Raw genomic sequence first — 20,200 nt, forward strand, 5'->3', positions numbered from 1 at the left:
CTCCTCAGTAAATGGATCTGCAAGACAGCAAATACCTGTCATTCACTGATAAAACATCTCTTTAAAATATGCATTCTCATTTCTCTGTTCACTAATCCCAGGCAATGAATTGTAATAGGGCCTAGAAGGTGAAGGAAAAGTGGCTGGCTTGGCCAAAGAAGGCAATTCACATCTCTGGAGAATATTAACATGCTAAAGTTAATAAATGATTTACCAGAGCAAGATGCCTTACCCTTTTATTTTAATTTTATTTCTACCTTTGAGAAAAATACAAGTCCTTCCTATTGGCTGAGGGACAAGACTCTCTGTTCTGTAATGCAATGCAGCCAGCATTTATATCAGAAATGGGGAGTTAATCTCTTCTTAGCCAATAATCATTGTCTACACAACTTATCTAAATATGAAGTTTACTTTGTTTAAATACCCATTACAAAATCAGAGTTGAGACAAAGAAAAATATCTTTGTAATGGAAAATGGCTAAAATATCTCTGTAATGAATAGTTTAACTTCAAGGTCAAAGCCAAGGTTGTGGCTAGAAATTTTGGAGGTGGTAGTTTTACAATTACAAAGCAAAGAACAAATGTAAACTAAGTTACTCTTGGATATGGGAATTGAATGAGCCCTAACTTACCAGATGATAGCAAAGAAGTATAAATAAATTCAAATAAGTATCTTAACTACCTTTTTGAATTGTGCTTTTCTTCTCATTAATTCATTTAAAAACCCCATTGTTCACAGAAGATATTCCAGGGATATTGCTATAAACTTAGAAGCACTGTAGGATTGAAGAAGACTATCATGACTAATGGTCATGCTTAGGAAAAAGCTGCAAGGCGATATGGAGTTTGAAAGGGTGGGAAAAGGGGGCACAGACTGAAACTTTTTGTTGAAGAACAAAGACTGTTTCAGACTGCTGAAGACATATTTTTTTAGTCAGTAGTACTAGCACCTCTTTAAAATTCCTGTCTGGAATGTTTCATGAAGGTAAGAAAAATTAAAATTGGGATTTTTTTTTTTTTTTTCACTGGGTTAGGAGTCCCAGCTTCCTTTTGATATCCTTCTGAGCTCAGCAGGGGTGGCCACCTAAATATCCCAGGGCTTAATATGGTTCTAGATCTTGAACCCTGAAACAGCAGAAACAAATGCCGGAAGCTTTCTCAGGACGAGGCTTCACTTGCTGTTTGTTCAGACACGGAACCTAGTGTGGAAAATAGCTTCGGGCTCCTCCTCGATATTTGATGTAGACATGCTCTTTGACATCATAGGGACCAGCTGCGTGAGTAAGCACTCAATTTTCTAACCCACAGAATCCAAGATTATTTTGCAAGTAAAAGCAAAGCATTTTCTTAGAGTTTGTGATTACATCTTAAAAAAATAATCCAGTTCATTGCCCTGTTTTACATATGTCAAAGTCTTGCTGTTAGCATTTCTCTTTAAAACTGGATGGGTATGTAGAATTTCCTGATCAGCTCAAAGGAAAGAAAACACAGTGACTTTGTTAAAACAAAACTAGTTGAAAAGAAAAGCCTTATTAAATGAATAAAGTCTTTAACAGGATGCCAGCCTTCTTTTTAGATGTTCCAGAAAAAGCTTATAAATGCTGGTAAAGGCAATTTAACATCTTACTGAATCAAATAATCAGGGGGAGTGCTAGCACACCAAGTGCGTAACAAATCAAGTTTTACTGCAATAGACTTTTAAAGAATTAAAGGACTAAAGCCCAACAGCTAGGACTTGTACACTGTGGGTTTTTTCTTTTTTTCATTGCTCATTATTTTTGTGAGGAACTTCAATTAAATATCTTTACTGTACATTTGATATCATGTAAATTTTCCTAATTTCTGAAACTTGCATTTCCTGAATTTTTTCCTCCCACATGTTGATGTTTAATGTGTCTCTTTTATATCTAAGTCCCTCTTGCCAATTCATGAGATCTTGCATATTTAATGAGAACAATTAAACAAGAATTTTGTAAAAGTGAGTTTTAAGCTCCAAAGCTTACTTTCATTTTCCTCTGCTTTAGGCTGTCTTGAGCAACTAGGAGAAAGGCAACCAAGATTAATAAAGCTTTCCCATTTTAACACTGATTAGACATACAAGCTCATATAGCTAGAAAAAGCAAAGAGAATATTTTTAAAAAAATAAAATTAAAGCATGGAAATGCTTAAAAACAGGAGAAATGAGGAAATTACTACTTAAGATACAGTAAAGCTTTAGATTACTCTCAATATCAAAATGACTTGTAAACAGATACCACTGTCTCATTTGCCATTAAATTTTACTCAATTAATCTATATTTTACTGTATTTTTAAAAGACTTGCTTCATTTAAGTAGCTAGTCCTAAGACAAGAAAGTCTAAGGTTGTAGATTAGTTTTCATGATTTCTGATCTTGTTTTAAATTGTTGGCTTCTAAAATAAAATTTATACATGGGGAAAAACTACAAGACCCTCAGATTTATATGGATTTAATAATGGTTTTGTGCTTATAACACTCAAACTTTCAGAAGTACGATTGAACTCAAACCTAGGAGTAATGTGTTCTTCTGAGATACATGTGGGAGAGCGCTTGGCATCTGGACTTGGTATTTTTCATTTCCAACTTCAATCCGAAAGAAGACTTTGAAAGAGGAGAGATGCAAGAACATGGCATCTTGCTGATGCAACCTGTGTGGTTGTTTCAGCTAAAGGTCTTCTGCCTCTTCATCACAGGATGGCACCTAGAGTATGGGAAAGCCTCTGTTGTTCCTTTGAACTTAAGAGTGACACTGGGGGGGGTGGACAGGATTTTTTTTTTCAAAGCCCAAAGGTCTCGTACAGCTGGAGGCTCATGCGTTTCACTTGCCGTTCCCCATCCAAACCATATTAACGCGGACCTGCACAGGAGGGAAGGTTAAACAATGCAAGCAGCCCAACAGCAGAAGAGCACTGATGGTAAATGTTTGAAAAAATAGGATCAAACCCTCATTAATTGTCCATCAAGTGGCATGGCATGTTCTACCTCTGTGCCACCTTTGGGGGACTGCTCATTTATTTTTCCTCCTATGATCTATTTACATCAAGTGGGCTGACGCAGCTATCAAAACACACACATACTTAAAAAATGAATGTATGTGATTCTGTATTAAAATATTTGAATGACTAACTAACGAATGATTGTGAAAAGCTTCATTGAACTACTCCCGTGGGTCTCTGTTTTAATTCAGTATTCTCTCTGAAGTGTTTGAAAGTAGTTTCTCTTTCATGTTTGCCTCTTGCTGACAGACTTCTTTAGGAGAGTTTTTAACAAGGCCATCTGTAACCTCTGACTGCTGCAGTATTGTATCATTTGACACTTCAATTCCTGAAGGTTTTAGGAAAATCATGGCAAATAAAAATTTTCAGCATTTTGTACTATTTATCCCGCTTGCAGTAAATGTCTCACATCAGATGAGCTTGGCTTATATTACAGGAGAGGGAGTTAGACTAATTTAGAGCACATTTGACCATGTAATGCTAGGCCATTAACAGATAATTGAGGTTGCTCAGAAACCAGACTCATTCTAGCTGTAATTCTGTCCAGCTACTGCACCATGCCAGAGACCTACCCACAAGAGCAGATTCCATGCCTAATTCTCTCACTGGTTACATGATTTGGTATCTCGCACCTGAACTCAAATTTTAAGAAGTTGAAAATTTTGCCTATGGGTTTGCCAGTGATTTTAGGTGACTGTCTTTCTTTGATTCATTTTTACACTAACTAGCATGACCCGCTATGACTGTGATCTGTCTGCTCCACTTCATGTCTGCAACATAGGTATTTATATATAGCCTAGTCATGCCTTTAAAAAGACAAGGGTCTCTACAGCAAGGCTCACGTGCCCAGTTTAAGTCACTTTTCCCAAGGTAAGATGAACCATATCTAGAATAGAATAGAATATTTCTGTATCTCAGACTTGCCTTTTTCTCTGCACAGATGATAACAAAATTGTGGCCAACTGATGTTGACTTTGTACTGTCTAAAATGAGCAGAGATTAATCCCCCTTCTTTTGCCCAGTTTTTGGAAGTGCTGAATTCTTCGCTGACTTCAGCTGGTACTGTGGCTGCATTAAGCTTTCTGAATGGCAAACGGAAAGTTTTTAAAATTATTTATTATAACAGATAGTCAAAATGAGAGGTAGCTTGTGGAAATGCCAGGTCCTGATGCACCACAGACAGGTGGTTTATGTGCTACATCCAAAAGTATTATTTTACTTTTTGTTTTCTCATCTGGACTGATGATTTGTCAGGAGAAAACTGTTGCTTAGTTCTTTGGTTTTTTTTTTTAGTTGTTTTGTCTTGTCTTGGTTTTAATGATGTTCAGCCATAACTAAGCCAGAAATACCCACTAATTGTAAGGGTAAACATATCATAACAACAATAGAAGGAAAATAATTATTCTTATCACTATGTCAGTATTATTTTAGACTGGATATTTCAAAATGGCAAGACTAGAAAGGAATCACAAGAATCCAGCATATCATAGCCTGGGTTCTAATTAAAATCCCTCCCAACCTCCAGACAGTCCTGCAGTTTCAAGATGACTGATGAAAGACTTCAGACAAGCCACAAGCAGCCACTGGATCAGCTGATGTGACCTTTTTTTAGATCAGCTCAACTACAATCATAATGCTCCAGTGAAAAGATGTTATATGAATTTAAAAACATAAAAAATGTCATTCCAGAGAGCTTTGCAAGGTACAGAACACAATCCTAGTTTCACGTAGAGTTTGCCTGACAATTAACTGGAAAGTTCCATCTGCAGCTTTGCAATTCATAACAAGTTAAGACAAGGGATATATCTTTTAATTTGACATGTCCATAGTGCTGACCCACTGACTTGGTCACAAATGACAGCACCACAAATATTATTCTAACTCTTCCTGTCTGCATGCCTGAAATAAGTGGAATAATGAAGTATCTCTCAAGACGATGGAAACAGTATTTGCCTACAGCCAAGAAAACCTTTCACATGGGTTGAGATGCTTACCATCAGGAGGAGTGCTGGCAAAAAGGCCTCATCAAACCCCTCATTTTCACCCTTAGTTTAATGAAGCTTCCCTAATGCATCGCTGCCAAAACTATTGAAAGGAGTTGGTAACTAGTTAACATCAACCAGAAAAGCTGGTGGGGATATGTCTGTACTCATTTAAATTAGCACTGTCAAAAAAGTCATTACAGTTATTCCTCAGTCGTTCCAGGTGCCTTTTCCAGGTATATACTATACAATCCCAAAAGTTACTCAGAATCTCTTCTAAAAAAAATTTTAATGTTATGACTGGTGAGCACGGGTGACTTTTGTTAAGCTGCTAAAACCACTGTAAAGGTCATTTAAATAATTGGAAGACAACAAGGAAATTAACTACCTTGTATTAGGATGTCAAGAAGGATATAAGGATCAGGTGTGATTACAGTCTACACCTGTAATGAAACTGCACAACAGAAGTTTACTGGCTGGTTTTTGAAAAGGAAGGTCTGCTTGGAAATACTTTGCTGGTTCTGTGTCGATTAAAGAGCTTGACAGCAAAAGAGGAAGAGTAAACTGCTGTAACTCTCAGAAAAAAGTAGTGAGGATGGGCCATAACTACAAGGTAACTGGAAGCACTGTTATTTTCACTACTTTTCTTACTGTTTTTCTGGTGATCAGGATGTAGCTTAGTCTCATGAGTTTTGCAAATCTGTTTGTAAAGGTGACGTAGTCCAAGATAGAGACCTGAATCTGTTAGTTCATGCTGTGCCTGTATGTAAAAAACAACTCTGTAGTTTTCACTCTTGGTGACTACCTTCTGCTGAACTACACAAAGATGCTAGAACTGACTATGGTCTTAGGCGATGTTGTAGTAGCGATAACCTGTCTAGTGGCTGGGATAGGCTGTATAGTTCCTGTGTTTAATTGACATTTCTTATATAACATGACTAAAAAGCAGGTGCCCTGCAGTTACATGCTAAGCATCCGAGTGAGAGGAGTCCAGTGCAGCCTGGCTGGCCTGAGTGGCAGCTGGCATGCTCCAGCACGTGGTTGGAAAGGCATAACCAAAATGAAGGCTCTGCTATTGCGAGGCATATGAGTGACAGTTAGTTATGGATGCATATGTATGTGCCTGTCACAACTCAGCATGTAGCACATGATTTTGCATTTTATTTCTAGTACTGTAATAGGATTGGAGCCTCAAGAAAGAGCCTAGGATGGAGGGGGGTGACCAAAACAATTTACTTAACATGTTGCTGTTCCTGTCCGCATCTGAGAGGCCTTCAGAAGGAAGGGAGTTGTATATGAGCCATATTCAGTTAAAAAGGCTGTGGGCTGAGTATCTCTGATTTACTGAATGCAATTAACTTATTAACTCTGGATTATTTTCACAATTAATGTTGTATGTGATAATCTTTCTTACTAGTAATGCTCACAGCTGTTGGCCTATTGTGGGGATTCAGCATCTTCCCAAGGGAGGGATGATGCTGAGGGAGTTCTCTTAGACTTTGAGTCCTGCAAAACCCTGCAAAAATGCACGGTTGCTAGTTTTACTGAGACAATATCCTGTTAAAAAGGAAAGAATGATGGGTTTGAACATAAGTAACTAAAACATTGACATTTAGTCTGGCCTCAGGTATAAAATGGAGCATAGGATGTAATACTGTGCAAGTACAATACTTGTCCAGAATGGAACTTGGCAAGAGAAATGGGTCTATTCTAGCACATATTAGTAAAGATTGGTATAGCTCACCAGGAAGAAAACAAATGTGAAGTACTGATTTGACACGAGCAATGGCAAATACCAAGCAGCAATTAAAAGGAAAACAAGATGGTGCAATTAAAACTACAGATGTGCTATCCAGAACTGTGGTGCGTGTGTGGTTTTGGGGAGAAGGTGGCTGCCTTCTTTTTTAATTTAGATCAACTACAATGTAGATAATAATCACTAATATGAAAAACAAGGAGTGAATTTTCTGCATTCCTAGATAGAAAGTCTCTAAGGAAAATCCTGGCACTTCAGGAAACCAGGTGCAGATCTAGATAGCGTTACGCTTTCCTTAAACAGATCATAAAACAGGGATGAACTACTTCTAAAAGTGTCAGTTCTCAGTGAGATACAGCAAGAAATCTTGACTGCCTGTAGGTACTGAAGACTTCATGGCACTTGTAACTGTCACAAAATAAAATGCTGCATTCCACTGGGGGCAGTTGATTTTTGCCTCCCCAAATTTCCACACTATGGTTCTAATTGAATACATTTTTTTTTAAATAGTGAATCCAATCAACCCTCAGGACAAAACATTTATTTTGTCTTGATCTCGACAAACAAGTGTTTTGTTTGCATTTTGCTGCTGTAATTAAAGTGCTAGCTGCCAATAGTGAAACAAACTATAGAAATTAGTCATTATTTCCCCTGTAAATACACTGTATTGCTGGCATGGAATAGTAGCCCTCGTTGCAAGTCAGGGATGGCTGTATTCCACTGATTAGAGACAAAAAATGATGTGAACATGTAAGCGCATCTGCACTTACATGAGAGAGGGGAGAGGGAGAATGGCAGAGAGGAGGAGAAGGGATTTTTGTATGTGTGCACTTCCAGAAGGAACACGTTGAATGCTGAATGTAAATCCAAGCTCGCTGAAAGCTACCTTAAGGCTACTAATAGTGTTCCCAAGAAGTACCATCATCTTTTTAAAAACACTGAGTAGGAAGAGGCAGGACCAGCCAGCATGGGATGCAGGAAGCAGCATCACCCTTAACCTTGAATTCTTCATGCTCTTCGGGACTTTGATCAAAACAGGGTTTTTTTTGTTTGGTTTGTTTTTTTGTTTAGGTGGCTTGGAGGTGGTGGTGTGTCCCTCTCATGGGTTAGGTATTCTGGTACACCTGGGAAAGGCTGTAACTGGGGTGGCATCTTCTTTGTGCTATAGTATTCTATGCTCTAGCATGTTTCTAAATTCTCCTCAAATTGTTCTTTCAACTGTTGCATCTTTCTCCACCTTTTTCCCTTAAATTTCTGTATTTCTTTTGGACATCTCAAGCCATGTTGTTCTCTTTTAGGCTTTCAATGAGTGTCTAAGTAAGCCTAAGTAAAAGGCTTTCTGTTCATATGTATCTTACAGCATAGTGGCAAATCATTCATCTAGAAAATAGTTTGCTGGTGAATGCTTCTGTCAAAGCATTCTGGGAAATCATTTACTTTTTTTTATGAGTGAGTAAGGCCTGAAGGCATGCAGATGGGGAAATATACACTGTTTACTGCAAATAATTTGAGAAAGACATTTCTACCAGATTATGCATCTTCTCCTAGCTGATAGGAAAGACTATGGCACATTGAATTATTTATTTAGATGAGTAGAAATGCTGAAAAGGGCACCAAACCATATGTTTTAGAAGCTTCTGGCATCACTAGGAATGCATCATAAATAATACCCTAAAAGTACAGCAGTATAACATGATATAAACCACCTCAAGAAAGCAACACCATGTATAATCTTAATTACTCTAAATACTCTAGCAATTACTCACCCTTGCAATTCATCCCATTTTTAAAATGCCTCGGGGGGAAAATGAGCCTTGCAGTTTCTCCTTGTGTGGAACGTGTAAGCATGATATGCTGAATTATCAAACTAGACTCTGATACAGGCATCAGTTCAAATTCTGTGAAGTACTTAAAAGCTTCAAAACTGAACTGTGTCCACATGGTTCATGTGCAAGCCTTGTTACTTGACAGCTAGTACTAGAAAGGCTGTGTAGAAGTGGGGACTGAAACTCCTTCCAGGCACTCTGAGGAAAGCCAAGACATTTGCAAGACTTCTGGAGAAGGCAACTTCTATTGCAATTTGCTAAAAGGCCTTGTTCTAATGTGTTATTTACTTACAGCTTACGTAGTGGGGTCCTGTCCATGACTTGAACTCCCTAGGGTCATGGAAACTTGTCAGTAACAATGAAGTAATAGAATTTGCGCATTAAAATTCAATAATAGTGTTTTGACATCTTACCAAGAAGATTTTCTTTGGTTGCTGAGCATGTTGATCTCTTTCCTCAATACTAGCATCACCTTATAATGAAATCAATACATCTGGCTTTGGTAAGATTAATTTCTCAGAAAACAGAGTATCCTTGGCTATCATTAAAAAAAGGAGGCTCTTAGTTTCAATATTTCTGTCCCTTATTTCTGTATTTCTTTCTTTAAAATTCTGTGTTTTATTTAAAAAAAGAAAAAACAAAACAAACAAAAAAACAACACCCTAATGGAAAGATGTTTATATTCTTCAGTTGCTTAGTTTGTTAAATTCCGCATCTTACGTAATGTTGTGAAGGACAAACAATGAAATCCTTGGATGCTTTCCTTTAATCTGCTTCTGTCCTGCAATGTTGTATCTACAGAACAAACAAGATTTTTTTCCATTGTCACACTTAATTACAGGTTTTCTCTATGCAAAGCCTTCGGATATTCACTACACACTGAAATATTGCAAGGCAGCAGTATCAAAATAGGATTATGGACTCTTATCTGAAGAGAGGCAGTTTTTTACCCATGGCTGTTCGTGATTTCTGTAATATGCATTCATGTTTAAGTTGTCCACATCAATTATCAGGTTCTGCTTGCACAGCTCACAGGTCTTCACAGTCTCCAGATCAGCCCCTGCAATAAGGCAAAAAATTAAGTCTTTAACCTTAAACTACATCGTGCCCGTTATAAAATTGGAACGAGGAATTTTTTTAATTTTAAAACTGTTTTCTACAGATTGCTATCTTTTTATTGCAATTCTTCTGAATCATCTGAAGCCACAGCATTTTTTATACTAAACACATGTAATAGTAGGGATAATTGGAATAGTCTTCTGCTAAGTTCTGTGTGGTATATGGCTGTGCTGGATTTTTTTTTGTTTGCTTTTAAATGGCAAAATCTGTAGTTTTTATGGAATAAAACGGCAGGGATCATGAGCCACACTGATGTAAAATGCAATAATGGACTACATGCATAAACCTCCATCTAAGGCCTTGTCAGTAACAGCAAAGCCAAGGAAGTGCCTGGAATTGTATACTTGCACCTTCCCCTTGTTGTTTTTAAGACAACAATGAATTTCATTTGAGTGCCACAAAATAAATGGATACACCCCCATGCTATAAACCAATTCTCTTTTCCCCTTTTCTTCTAAAGGAAGATGCGTAACAAAAACCTCTAAAGAGGAAAAAGCCCCGCTTTCCATGTGCACAGATGGCCTGCTTAAAAAAAAAAAAAAACAGAAACAAAAAAATAACAGAAACAACAACAACAACAAAAAAAACCAAACAAAGAAACCCTCCCCACACACTTCACTAACCAGAAGCAAAACTTCTGCTTGTTAAGATTGATATCTCCTCAAACATGCTCCTTAGGACATGGTTCTGCTTAGTTCTTTCATTGCTTGGCATACCACCATCTCTTTTCTTGTTCCGGTGCCCAAACTATCCAAGGAACTCTCTCTGAACAGGATCACATCCCCATATTCTGCCAACTAGCACTGAGGGGAAACTTAAATTATTCTACGAGGATAGAATTTGGGGAAGGTTTGGGAAATGTGACTCACTTCCCTAAGCTGGGGGCAAGCCAGGAATTTAAATGAACAAGACCTGGCAGGGAACCAAGTACACAGGATTTCACCGATATCATCTGCCTTTTAAGACTGAAGAAACAAAGCTGGCATAAGCTATTATCTTCTCGTGTACAGGATTGGCATTTTACACAATCTACACTAGGTTAGGGTGTGTGTCTATATCATATACCTATTTATATCCTTTCTGGAGGTTAATTCTCTGGTTATTATCTGATGGTGGCTTTTTAAATGTGTATTTTGAAGTGCTTACTTAAAAGGAGTAAGTTGAAAATTATACAACTTGCTTAGGAATTTCAGAAGCCATAGTATACCTAAGTGCTTAACAAAAACTGTAAAATGCATCTTTTAAAAAAAAAAAAAAACCCAAACCAACTTGTGTTGTAACTACCTTCAATTTCTTGATAAAGATAGGGTCTATATTGTGAAAATGCAGTTATAATCTAAACTTACAGCGATATAACATCACTGATGATAATCTTCATTCAGAATGGAACTAGAAATGGCACAGCAAGAATAGTGCTTAGAGAAAAAAAGAAAAAAAAAAAAAGGCATGCTGACATAAGTGAGGGTGAAATCAAAGAATAATCAACAGGACTGTTCTCTGGCTGGGAGTCACCTTCCTGAATGCGAAAATTCATCCTGTTCATATTCCTTCTCCCCTCCGCATTTGAATTCTGCCAACGCTTTGCACATTTAATCTCATTTTATGGTTTTTGTCATTCAAACATTTCTTTTACCTCTTAAGTCTTACATGTGCAGTTTATGATCCCTGCAAAATTTGATGTTTGCCTGATACTACTAATTGCTGTAGATTGGCTCATTAAATCTTTCAGCACTTAATATCAAAGATCTTGTTTTAATCTAAACCAAGCACTAGAAAATTATGGTTTTGGTTTTGGTGATCCGCTCACTATGTACCAGTAGCCTCATCAAAGACATTAATATCTACTCTCATTTCACTGAGAATGCTTGTGCTACAGAAAAATGCTACCATGGTGATCAAGCTAAGAGTTAAATGTGTCCTTTGAGTAAATTTAAAGGCTTCATCTTGTTCAACTCCATTAGTACAGCAGAACTAGTTGAGAGGTAAATCCAGCAGAAGCATCTCAACAGAATGTTTTATATCTTGTGGGTGTCTCTCTCTCACCTGACTTTATTTTAGCTTTGAGCCATTTTTTTAGACGTTCCTGATAAACAAACTGCAAGCTTCCCACACAGCCACGTGGCTCTAGCAGTGGATTTGCAGGAGAACCTCCAGCAATCCGATAGATACGACACTCATCTTCCTCTTCTGAGTCTTCTGCCAGGAGACTATTATGACATAATGGAAGAAATCAAACACTGCTCTTGGCAAACTCTACAGTTCAATAATGGGCAGTACATTTGCACTAAGGTTCTATGATTTGGAGAGATTTTACTAAGGACCTTTATCACATGATGTTGACCTGGAAGTATAATATCCAACAGTTTAGACTTAATATGTGCCTTAAAGCTGATAAATGTTCAAAGGGAAAACCTTATAGTCTCTAAATCCAAATTTGATGATGTGTTATTGAGAATTATACAGCCACTGTTCTTTGAGAAAAATGAGTGTGTTTGAATACTGCCTATTAAACATGAGAGGAGGTATCTGCTGAACACTCTCCCCTCTCAGCTGTGTTGGCATTGCATGAGTTTTGAATATTTGTCCTGAGTGGCTTTCTTTCTAGAAACCTTTCTAGATTTGTGGTGGTGCAGGGGAATTTAATTTCTTGGTAAAGAGTGATATTTTAACCAAACGGGGGGGAAAAAGTTATGCTACAGAACATTTTAATGGCCTTGTATTTATGACTGATGGATGAAAACATGCAAAATATTTACTGATTATGACCTAGTGCTTTTTGCATGAAATCTGATGAGCAGATTGGGTTCCTGTTTAATAAATAGAATGCTAAACAACAAAAATGTTGAGCCTTGGATTGGACTCTAGATTAACTAATACTGCAAAAGTAAAAATATAAAAAAGCAATTTGTGACTTTATCACTTCACATATTCAAACCTTAACCACATGGAGTTACATCTTCATCCTTAACTTTGCTTACTAATACCCCTAGGTGCTACATATGTAACACCTCAGAAAACCTGACTCTTCAAGTCAATGTCACCAGCAGAATGTTGTTTTGGGGTGTTTTTTGTTTTTTTTTTTTTGTCTCTTTTTCCATCCCCTTCTAGCCATGGTTTGGTTTGTGCTAAGAAATGCTCTGTGCTGAGAAAGAAGGAAAAGGCTTTTGTCTGAAAGCTGGAATAGCAGGAGAGCTGTTTACCTTTCAGTTTCTTTCTAGTCTGCCCTTTGGTTATTTTTAGTCCCATTTTCTGGCATATGTCCTCCTAAATTTCTTGGCCAGAACAAGTACCATTTACTAACTCCAACTAATGTCATCAGGAGACTGAGGAAACCGAAGAGAAGGGAGGCTTCCTGTTGGCATAGCAGGAAAGATTAATATTTACAACCTTTTGGTGCAAAATCGGAAAAACCTCTAGATGTTCCTTCCATCTAAATTGTTACCTCCACACAGTGTGGCACCCCTAGTTCTGAATTTCCTTAACTTTTGAAGAGAAAAGTTTCATTCTGAAACTTCTGTCTAGCTGTCTGCTATGTCCCCGGGATAGGTGACAAACTTTGAAATACAGACAGTTGGTTTATTTGCAGTGAAGCTGGGAACAGAAATGTTTTTCCTGATAGCATCTCTGAATCTAATTGCTTTAGCAGTTTCTTGAGACAGAGCGAGCAGCTCGTTGATTACAATAAGCAGCAGGGAAACCTATTGCTCCTTCATTCTGCCTTTATTTGAAAGTCTCTGCAGTCAAAGAAATTACTGTATTTAGACCACAGATAGAAAAAAGGACAAGCAAACAATTAAAAACAACTTTGACAAACAAAGCTGTGTCTCAACTTGAACTTCTGATTATGGCTGGAATACATAGAGAAGCTGAGCTTAAAGGACTCAGTGCTGGTTAAATGGGATCTATCCCAAAGGGAAGCCTTAGAAAGGAATGAAAGGGCAAGTTCTATGACTGTGCTATTAGCCATGTATACCAGAGCCCAAAGAGCACGCTTGCGGGTTGTGGTGGACTCTGTCACATTGAGGAATCTATTTTTTGCCTCCAACTCTGTGACAACAAAACCCACAAATCTCCCTCACGTCTCTGCCCAAGAAAGCTTGATTAAAGCTTCAGTGGTGTTTACTGATGTTCAGGAATAAAGCAAGTGAGTGTGTGACTTGTAGAAGCATCATGATGCAAACACCATCTCCTTTCTGAGTGGTTTTCAGTGTCTCTAGTAGAACCATCTGAAAGTTGCAGCTGCTGTGAATTATAAGGATGGAGATACAGATGGAAGAACTATTAACTTATTTTTGTATGTTTCTAAGTGTATGGAAAACTTCAAAGAGGGAAATGTAGCCCTTTCTTTTTAAAACAAGTCAAGTATCAAAACAACCTATGATAAAAATAGAACTTTGAAATCTACACAGTTTGTCACTTAGCTATAGTGCAGTTTCTTGCAATTCATGATCTAGCTACTGTGTGTTTATGTATAATTCTAAAGTTTGCACATATATTAAATATACTCCTCACCTTTCATGGTGTTGAAGTTTCTCTTGCTCTGCCTGCAGCATCTTCACTTCCTCTGTGCTTGTTGAATGGGAGAGCGTTGTGTTGCTTATTGTACTACTTTGGTTTTGTAAATAAGGTACTGCTAGGAAAGTGAATGGCAACTGATTGATAGTGCAAAACGCAAGCAATACGAAGATCAGGAGTGAATCTTGTCTGAAACAACTTTGAGCTGAAAGAATCTAGGGATGAAGACCTAGGTGAACTTTGTAAGTTCTCCCCAACGTATGAGGTACCACTGGCAGATGAAATGTTCCAACTGTCATTGATGCTATTCTCCAGTAAGGTGCTGTCTTCAGGTGTATTGTGACTTGGCAGTGAAGAACCAAAACTTTCTGAAGTAGAAGAGTCCCTATAGCATACAAAGGACAAGGGTATAGGCAATGGTATAGTTGAACTATCATCCAAATCCAGTGTTTGTGGAGAATATGTTGCTGAGCTCCAGTTTGCTGAGGACTTGGGTCTATGTGCAGACTGAGCTGAGGATCCTGGGCTGTTAGGTGCAGAGTGCAGTGGTGGTTTGGGAACAGCTGACAGAACTGTCATAACAAAGCTACCTTGACATTTCTGATTGCTTTCATAAGAATGCCATTCTTTGCCATCAGTATGGGCTCTAGCCCTATCTCTGTAATTGACATTATTAAGCATCTTTCTAATAGATTAATTACTTGGCCTATCTTCAAATTCAGAATGATCTGCATCTTTTAGACAATTTCCATCTGGAGGATATAATTTGTTACTGTCCTTAGATTCCCTCTGCTGTAGTTCTACAGAGGTGACCATCACTCTGTGCTCTCTTAAAGGCCAATGGGAAGATTTACCCTCTCTTGATGATGCATTTTTGTCATTTCCACCCTCTTCCAAGCTATGTTGCTCAACTTGTGCTAAATATATTTCGCTAAATTTGTTCCTGTGTCCCAGAATACTAGGAAATTGGCTAATGAAAGACTTTTCTTTAACTGATTGGCAGTATCTTCCATTTCTTTAAAAGAATCTTCCATGGTTAAATACTGAATAGAACAAAAGCTTTTCCTTCTGGACCTAAAAGGGGCTCTTCTATGGTGCAGAAAGGATGAACCACTCAATTTGTTTGCTATGGAGGAACCAATAGTTCCCTGGGAGGTCAGTGTGGATGACTGAGTTAGAGATGACTGAGATGGTGCTTGTACTGGAATGGTTCCTATTTTGTTTTTTGTCTCAAGGCTTCTGCAATCTAGACTGAGGTTAGAGGACTGTGTTGTACTCCTTCTCCTTTGAGATCGCTTCCTGTTCTCAAATGTAGTTTCACTTGATTTTCTTGCACAATCTTGTTGAACTCCAAGATCTGCATTCAAAATTAAAAAAAAAAAACCACAAAAAAAACCCAAACAAAAAAACAAAACCCCAAAACCAAACCAAACAACCAAACAAACTCTCAAAACACTGTTTTACTCTTTTATTGAGTGTTTCACATATGTTTGGAGTGGCTTAAGAATATTATCCTGGTATTGATGTTATAGCACAGTCAGTTATTGGTAATTCTAATTCTAGTACGTTTCTTGTTAACAATATGAATTTATTCATGAGCTTCTCTAGAACACAGACAGAAAATCAATACTGCCTGTCCGGTAGGACATGTGTAGGAACATGTGAAGAACGCTAATAGATACCACTAAATGATGCAGTGGTACCTAGAAGGCCAATTAATATTTACCTCCTTCCTGGAATGCATTCTGACCCACCTGGTCCTTGCTTTGTTGAATAGGTAGTTTCAGAAGAAACCACCTCTATGTAAGCAACAGGAATTGCATTGTCAACTTGTCTGAGGGGTTTTTATTATGTAATGTAAGAGATGGGATTTTCAGTTTTAAGAATTTTGTCTCGCTTATTACACAGTAATGTAAACTTTCAGTGAGCGCTTTGATCTGCCCCAGTTTGAATGTGAAGCTGAGCTTATTTTTTAATATGTGCTCTGGGGGAGGTCTGCTGCTTGTTCTAATCCTCAAGGGCACCCTGCAAAAGAACTCACTGTATGTTAACATTTATACACAAACCCATATGTTATGGTAACAAAAAAAAAAAGTTTTAGAGATTTTAATTATTGTCTTACAAATAATATCACATAAAACATTAGGAAATGCGATAAATCTCATGAGATGACTGCAAGTCCTGTCTTCTTGTTTAGTGCAAAAATACAAGTTGGCTGGGTAAAACCAGCCTGCTCATGCTTCATGATAGATTACTGACTTCCCAAGAAGTGAGAGGCAGCCTACCTTCTTGTGTCTTCTTGTGGAATTGCCTCATGCAGTAAAATCTTTAAACCACAGGAAAGAATATAATTTACAGGTAGAGAAAATAATCTCTCTGACAGACTGATTTAGTTGTGGGTTAGATCACTCAGATCAAACCCACACTACTACCCCGGTAGACGATACTACTGTACTTGCTGGTGTGGAATTACAGCCTATGGGATTCTCCCAGCGGTGCTTTATCCCTTGGCTGTTAAGTCTGTGTTTGCCTTTTATCCCAAGGAGATATTTGGACTACTGTTCTGCCTGGGCTGTCTGCTCATTCATACAGCATATTTTTAAATTGCTCGGAGTTGCTTTATCATGTTTCTTCTTGCTACATGGGTGCACTTGAATGTATTTATTTCCAATTGTAATGCAGTTTTAAACACACGTGTGCTCTATCTGTGATTGCCATCCCATATTTTACTGTGGCTGTGTCCTTCTCTCTGCTGTGTCAAGTAAACTGCTTTTACTGTGAGAAACCATGCAGAAACTTAGGAGCGACTTGTAAGAATTCACTAAGACATGGTGCAGAAGGCAACACCTCCTGTTACATTTAGTTTTTCTTGTACTTCTTTTGGTCTACTATACAATAAAATATGGTCTAAACTATAAATATTTCACCTTAAACTCCAAGGCATCATAAAAAAAAAAAAAACAAACAGATAATGTAAACTGGGGCCATAGCAATCCCATTGGTATTAAGAAGTTTGAGTATTTCTTTCTCTTCTTCAAAACAAGATATTTACTCTGTAGGTAGCAATTTAAGAGTTCTGGAAGTCGATGAAAGTGGTAATTCCAAGGTGGTGACATCAAAGAAAGAAAAATGGCTGTGTTATTTCTCACAGTTGCCTCATTGCCCATGGTCCCAGCAGAAACAGAGCTCTCCTAGCCTCAAACAAGTTTTGAATGGAAAATATAACCAATACCCAGGATGCTCATATGGAAGATAAAATGGCTGGATTAAGTTTTGTGCTCTGCTAAAACTTAACCTATATAAATCACTTACTATGCCTTAGCTTCTCACTCAAATGCAAAAGATATACAAGCAAACCCACAGGTGCTGTAAAGATAAAGTCTTTGAAATGGTGGAGGATAGTCAGAATCAAATTGTGAGGGGCAGATAAGTATGTAAAATAATCAGGCAAGCATGCCTGAAATGTGAAATAAAAGATGAAGCTAAAAGATATTAGGAATGTGATGGGCAAGTAGGAGATTATATCCTCAGTCTAATGCAGTAGGAAAAGAACAGACAGGAAGGCCACAGGGATAGGCCTTTAAGATAAATTTTCCTTTGAACTCCTTGTTGCTGATAAATTAAAGTTTGATTCCCGCGCCCCCCCCCCCCCCCCCCCGACAAACAGCAAGTTACATGCATAAGAATATGAGTCCATAGTAATATTTAATTTTGCTTTATTTCTATGCTGGTCTCTCTTTTTTTGTTTGCTTGTTTTCCCCTGGCTGCAAGGACAAGGAAAGACAACTGGTCCTACTCTGCAAATGACCGTCTGACTAAGTAAAGGCAGCCCTTTACTCAGGAGACTCCATGTTGATGTAAGTGAAGCTTTGTATGGAAATAAGATTTTGTCCTTACACGGTTATAAGATCAGGGCCCTAGTTAATTTGGACTATACTTTTTCCTCAAATACCTGAGGCCTATTTTCTGTTCTAAATTAAGTCAAAGACATGAAATACTGCTGATGTAACTGGGATTACCTCAGACATACACGAATGAGCACTTAAATGGGCTTAACCTTAATTTTAAAATGCTTGGTTTTGCTGAATGGTGTTGGTTTTGAGTTAGTGGAATGCAAACATGCAGTAAATCAGAATTAGGAGAGGATGTATTCCATTTCCTCTCTAAAATGCAAAAAACCCAACACCTGTATCTTGAATATTCAATGGCATTTTTGATTGTGTGGAGAGCCCCAGTTTAATTATACATGTCAAGAAAACATCAAAATAGTTTTGTGTTTATGCAAGCTATTTTTACAATGATATAAACCTGCAAAGATGGTCATTCCTGCAAAACACTTTCTCTGTCTGTATGGGCCTGGTTTTTGTCTCCAGAGATGTAGCTGTGTTCTCACAGTCTCCCTCAAGAAGAGAGAAAACGTCCATCTGCTATGATATTTAGTGAATAATCTTTGTTCTATAAATATTTTAAGCTTTGTGCTTAAAAATGGAATATCACTTTAAAAAGCAACTTGCTGGCATACATGCTGACTGACTTCACTGAAACAATAAACTGATTAGCTAATCCTGGCAAACTTCATATTGTCTTCTGAGAATTTACTCATACACATTGTTAGATTGGAACTTGTTTAACGGCTGCTATGTAAATTCTGGAGGATTTATTTGTTGGTTTGATAAAATTAGCTATTATAAGTAACTTCCCTATTTTTTTAATTTTAAACACAAATAATCCATTTTAAATTACCATTCTTATCTCAACCAACTGCAGAGTTGCATGAAATAAGGACTTGATCCTGTTCTCATTAAAAGCCTAGTGAACATGACTGCAAAACTTTGCCTACACCCTGCAGACACAGGGTGACCGGAAGATCTGTGTTCTCTTTGGCCTTTGATCCCATATTTTTTTACAATTAATTGAAAGGCATGTCTGTGTATTCTGTGATGCCTTATTCCAAAAGTAGTTTTGTGTGTCCCGAATACTACCACTAAGCCCTTGTAATTTTCCATTGTGTGGCAGTTTAAAAATTAATTACCTAAAAATGCAAGTGTGAACTCTATTTTGAAACTTTTTTGTTATTAAACTAATTTGTTTATATGAAGAAAATAAATAAAGCAAAGTAATATAAGGTAAATAAATTGCAAAGCATCCATCCAGTTTGCTACTTTTAATAATGGGACAAATGACTCCATTTCCTGTACCCAGTACGCACCTGAGGTGACTTTATTTGGGTCAAGTATACTTTTCTCGACTTTTTTTAAACTTACGTTGTGTTTTAACTTCTGCTTGACTGATATTGTCTATAACAGGAAATTTAAGGCCTGGTCTGTTCCCAGAAGATTTGATGACAGATGCACACTCGCTTCCAAAACTTTGATTTGTTGAAGGTCTAGAAAAGAAAAAGAGGTGACTGAACATCACCAACTCTGAGGAAAAAAAATTGCAATACAAATAAAGCAGTATAAGAACAAATCTTCTAAATAGCAGGAAGAAAACACATGCACCGTCCATAAATGGAAAACCCCTTTCTCTTCCTCTTCTCTCTTCTCTGATCTCCCCCCCAAGTTGTTTAACGTGTACTGAAATCAGATTTATTCTGCATAATGTACTTTGTTCTTCAATTTTTTGTTTGCATTTTATTCATGTTCTTTTTTTGGAGCATGGGGCTCTTAACTATACAAATCAAGGCCTTCTGTTAAAAATCTTTACTCTATTTTGCGGATGACTTGCCAGTGATATCACTATTACAGGAATAAAACTGAAAGCTGTGATTTGTAATGTAAGGAAGTACCAACATGACATAAATTGATATACAAGTGAATGTTTCTTGTTAAGTTTTTTAGATCTGTTAACTTGCAAGTCTAATCTGGACTTGTGACCTTTTGCATGTTAATATCATCAGGGGAACTACAATGTGAGCCATTCAAACCAAGTCATGGCAGTCCAATTGTGAAACACTTCATATGTTCCTGTTCCACAAAACAATTCTG

General features: G+C 37.5%; 1 long non-coding RNA gene across 1 annotated transcript; it reads left to right on the top strand.

The window, feature by feature from the left end:
- Positions 1-5,482: 5,482 nt before the first annotated feature.
- On the top strand, positions 5,483-19,923 carry LOC148054225 (uncharacterized). Its single transcript, XR_015707476.1, has 3 exons — positions 5,483-5,610; positions 17,985-18,070; positions 19,520-19,923. It is a non-coding gene; the product is annotated as an uncharacterized LOC148054225 (long non-coding RNA).
- The last annotated feature ends 277 nt before the right edge of the window (positions 19,924-20,200 follow it).

This window comes from Nipponia nippon, unplaced genomic scaffold (genome assembly GCF_047370975.1).
Source record: "Nipponia nippon isolate SJK-2023a ecotype South Korea unplaced genomic scaffold, ASM4737097v1 scaffold_32, whole genome shotgun sequence".
NCBI lineage: Eukaryota > Metazoa > Chordata > Aves > Pelecaniformes > Threskiornithidae > Nipponia > Nipponia nippon.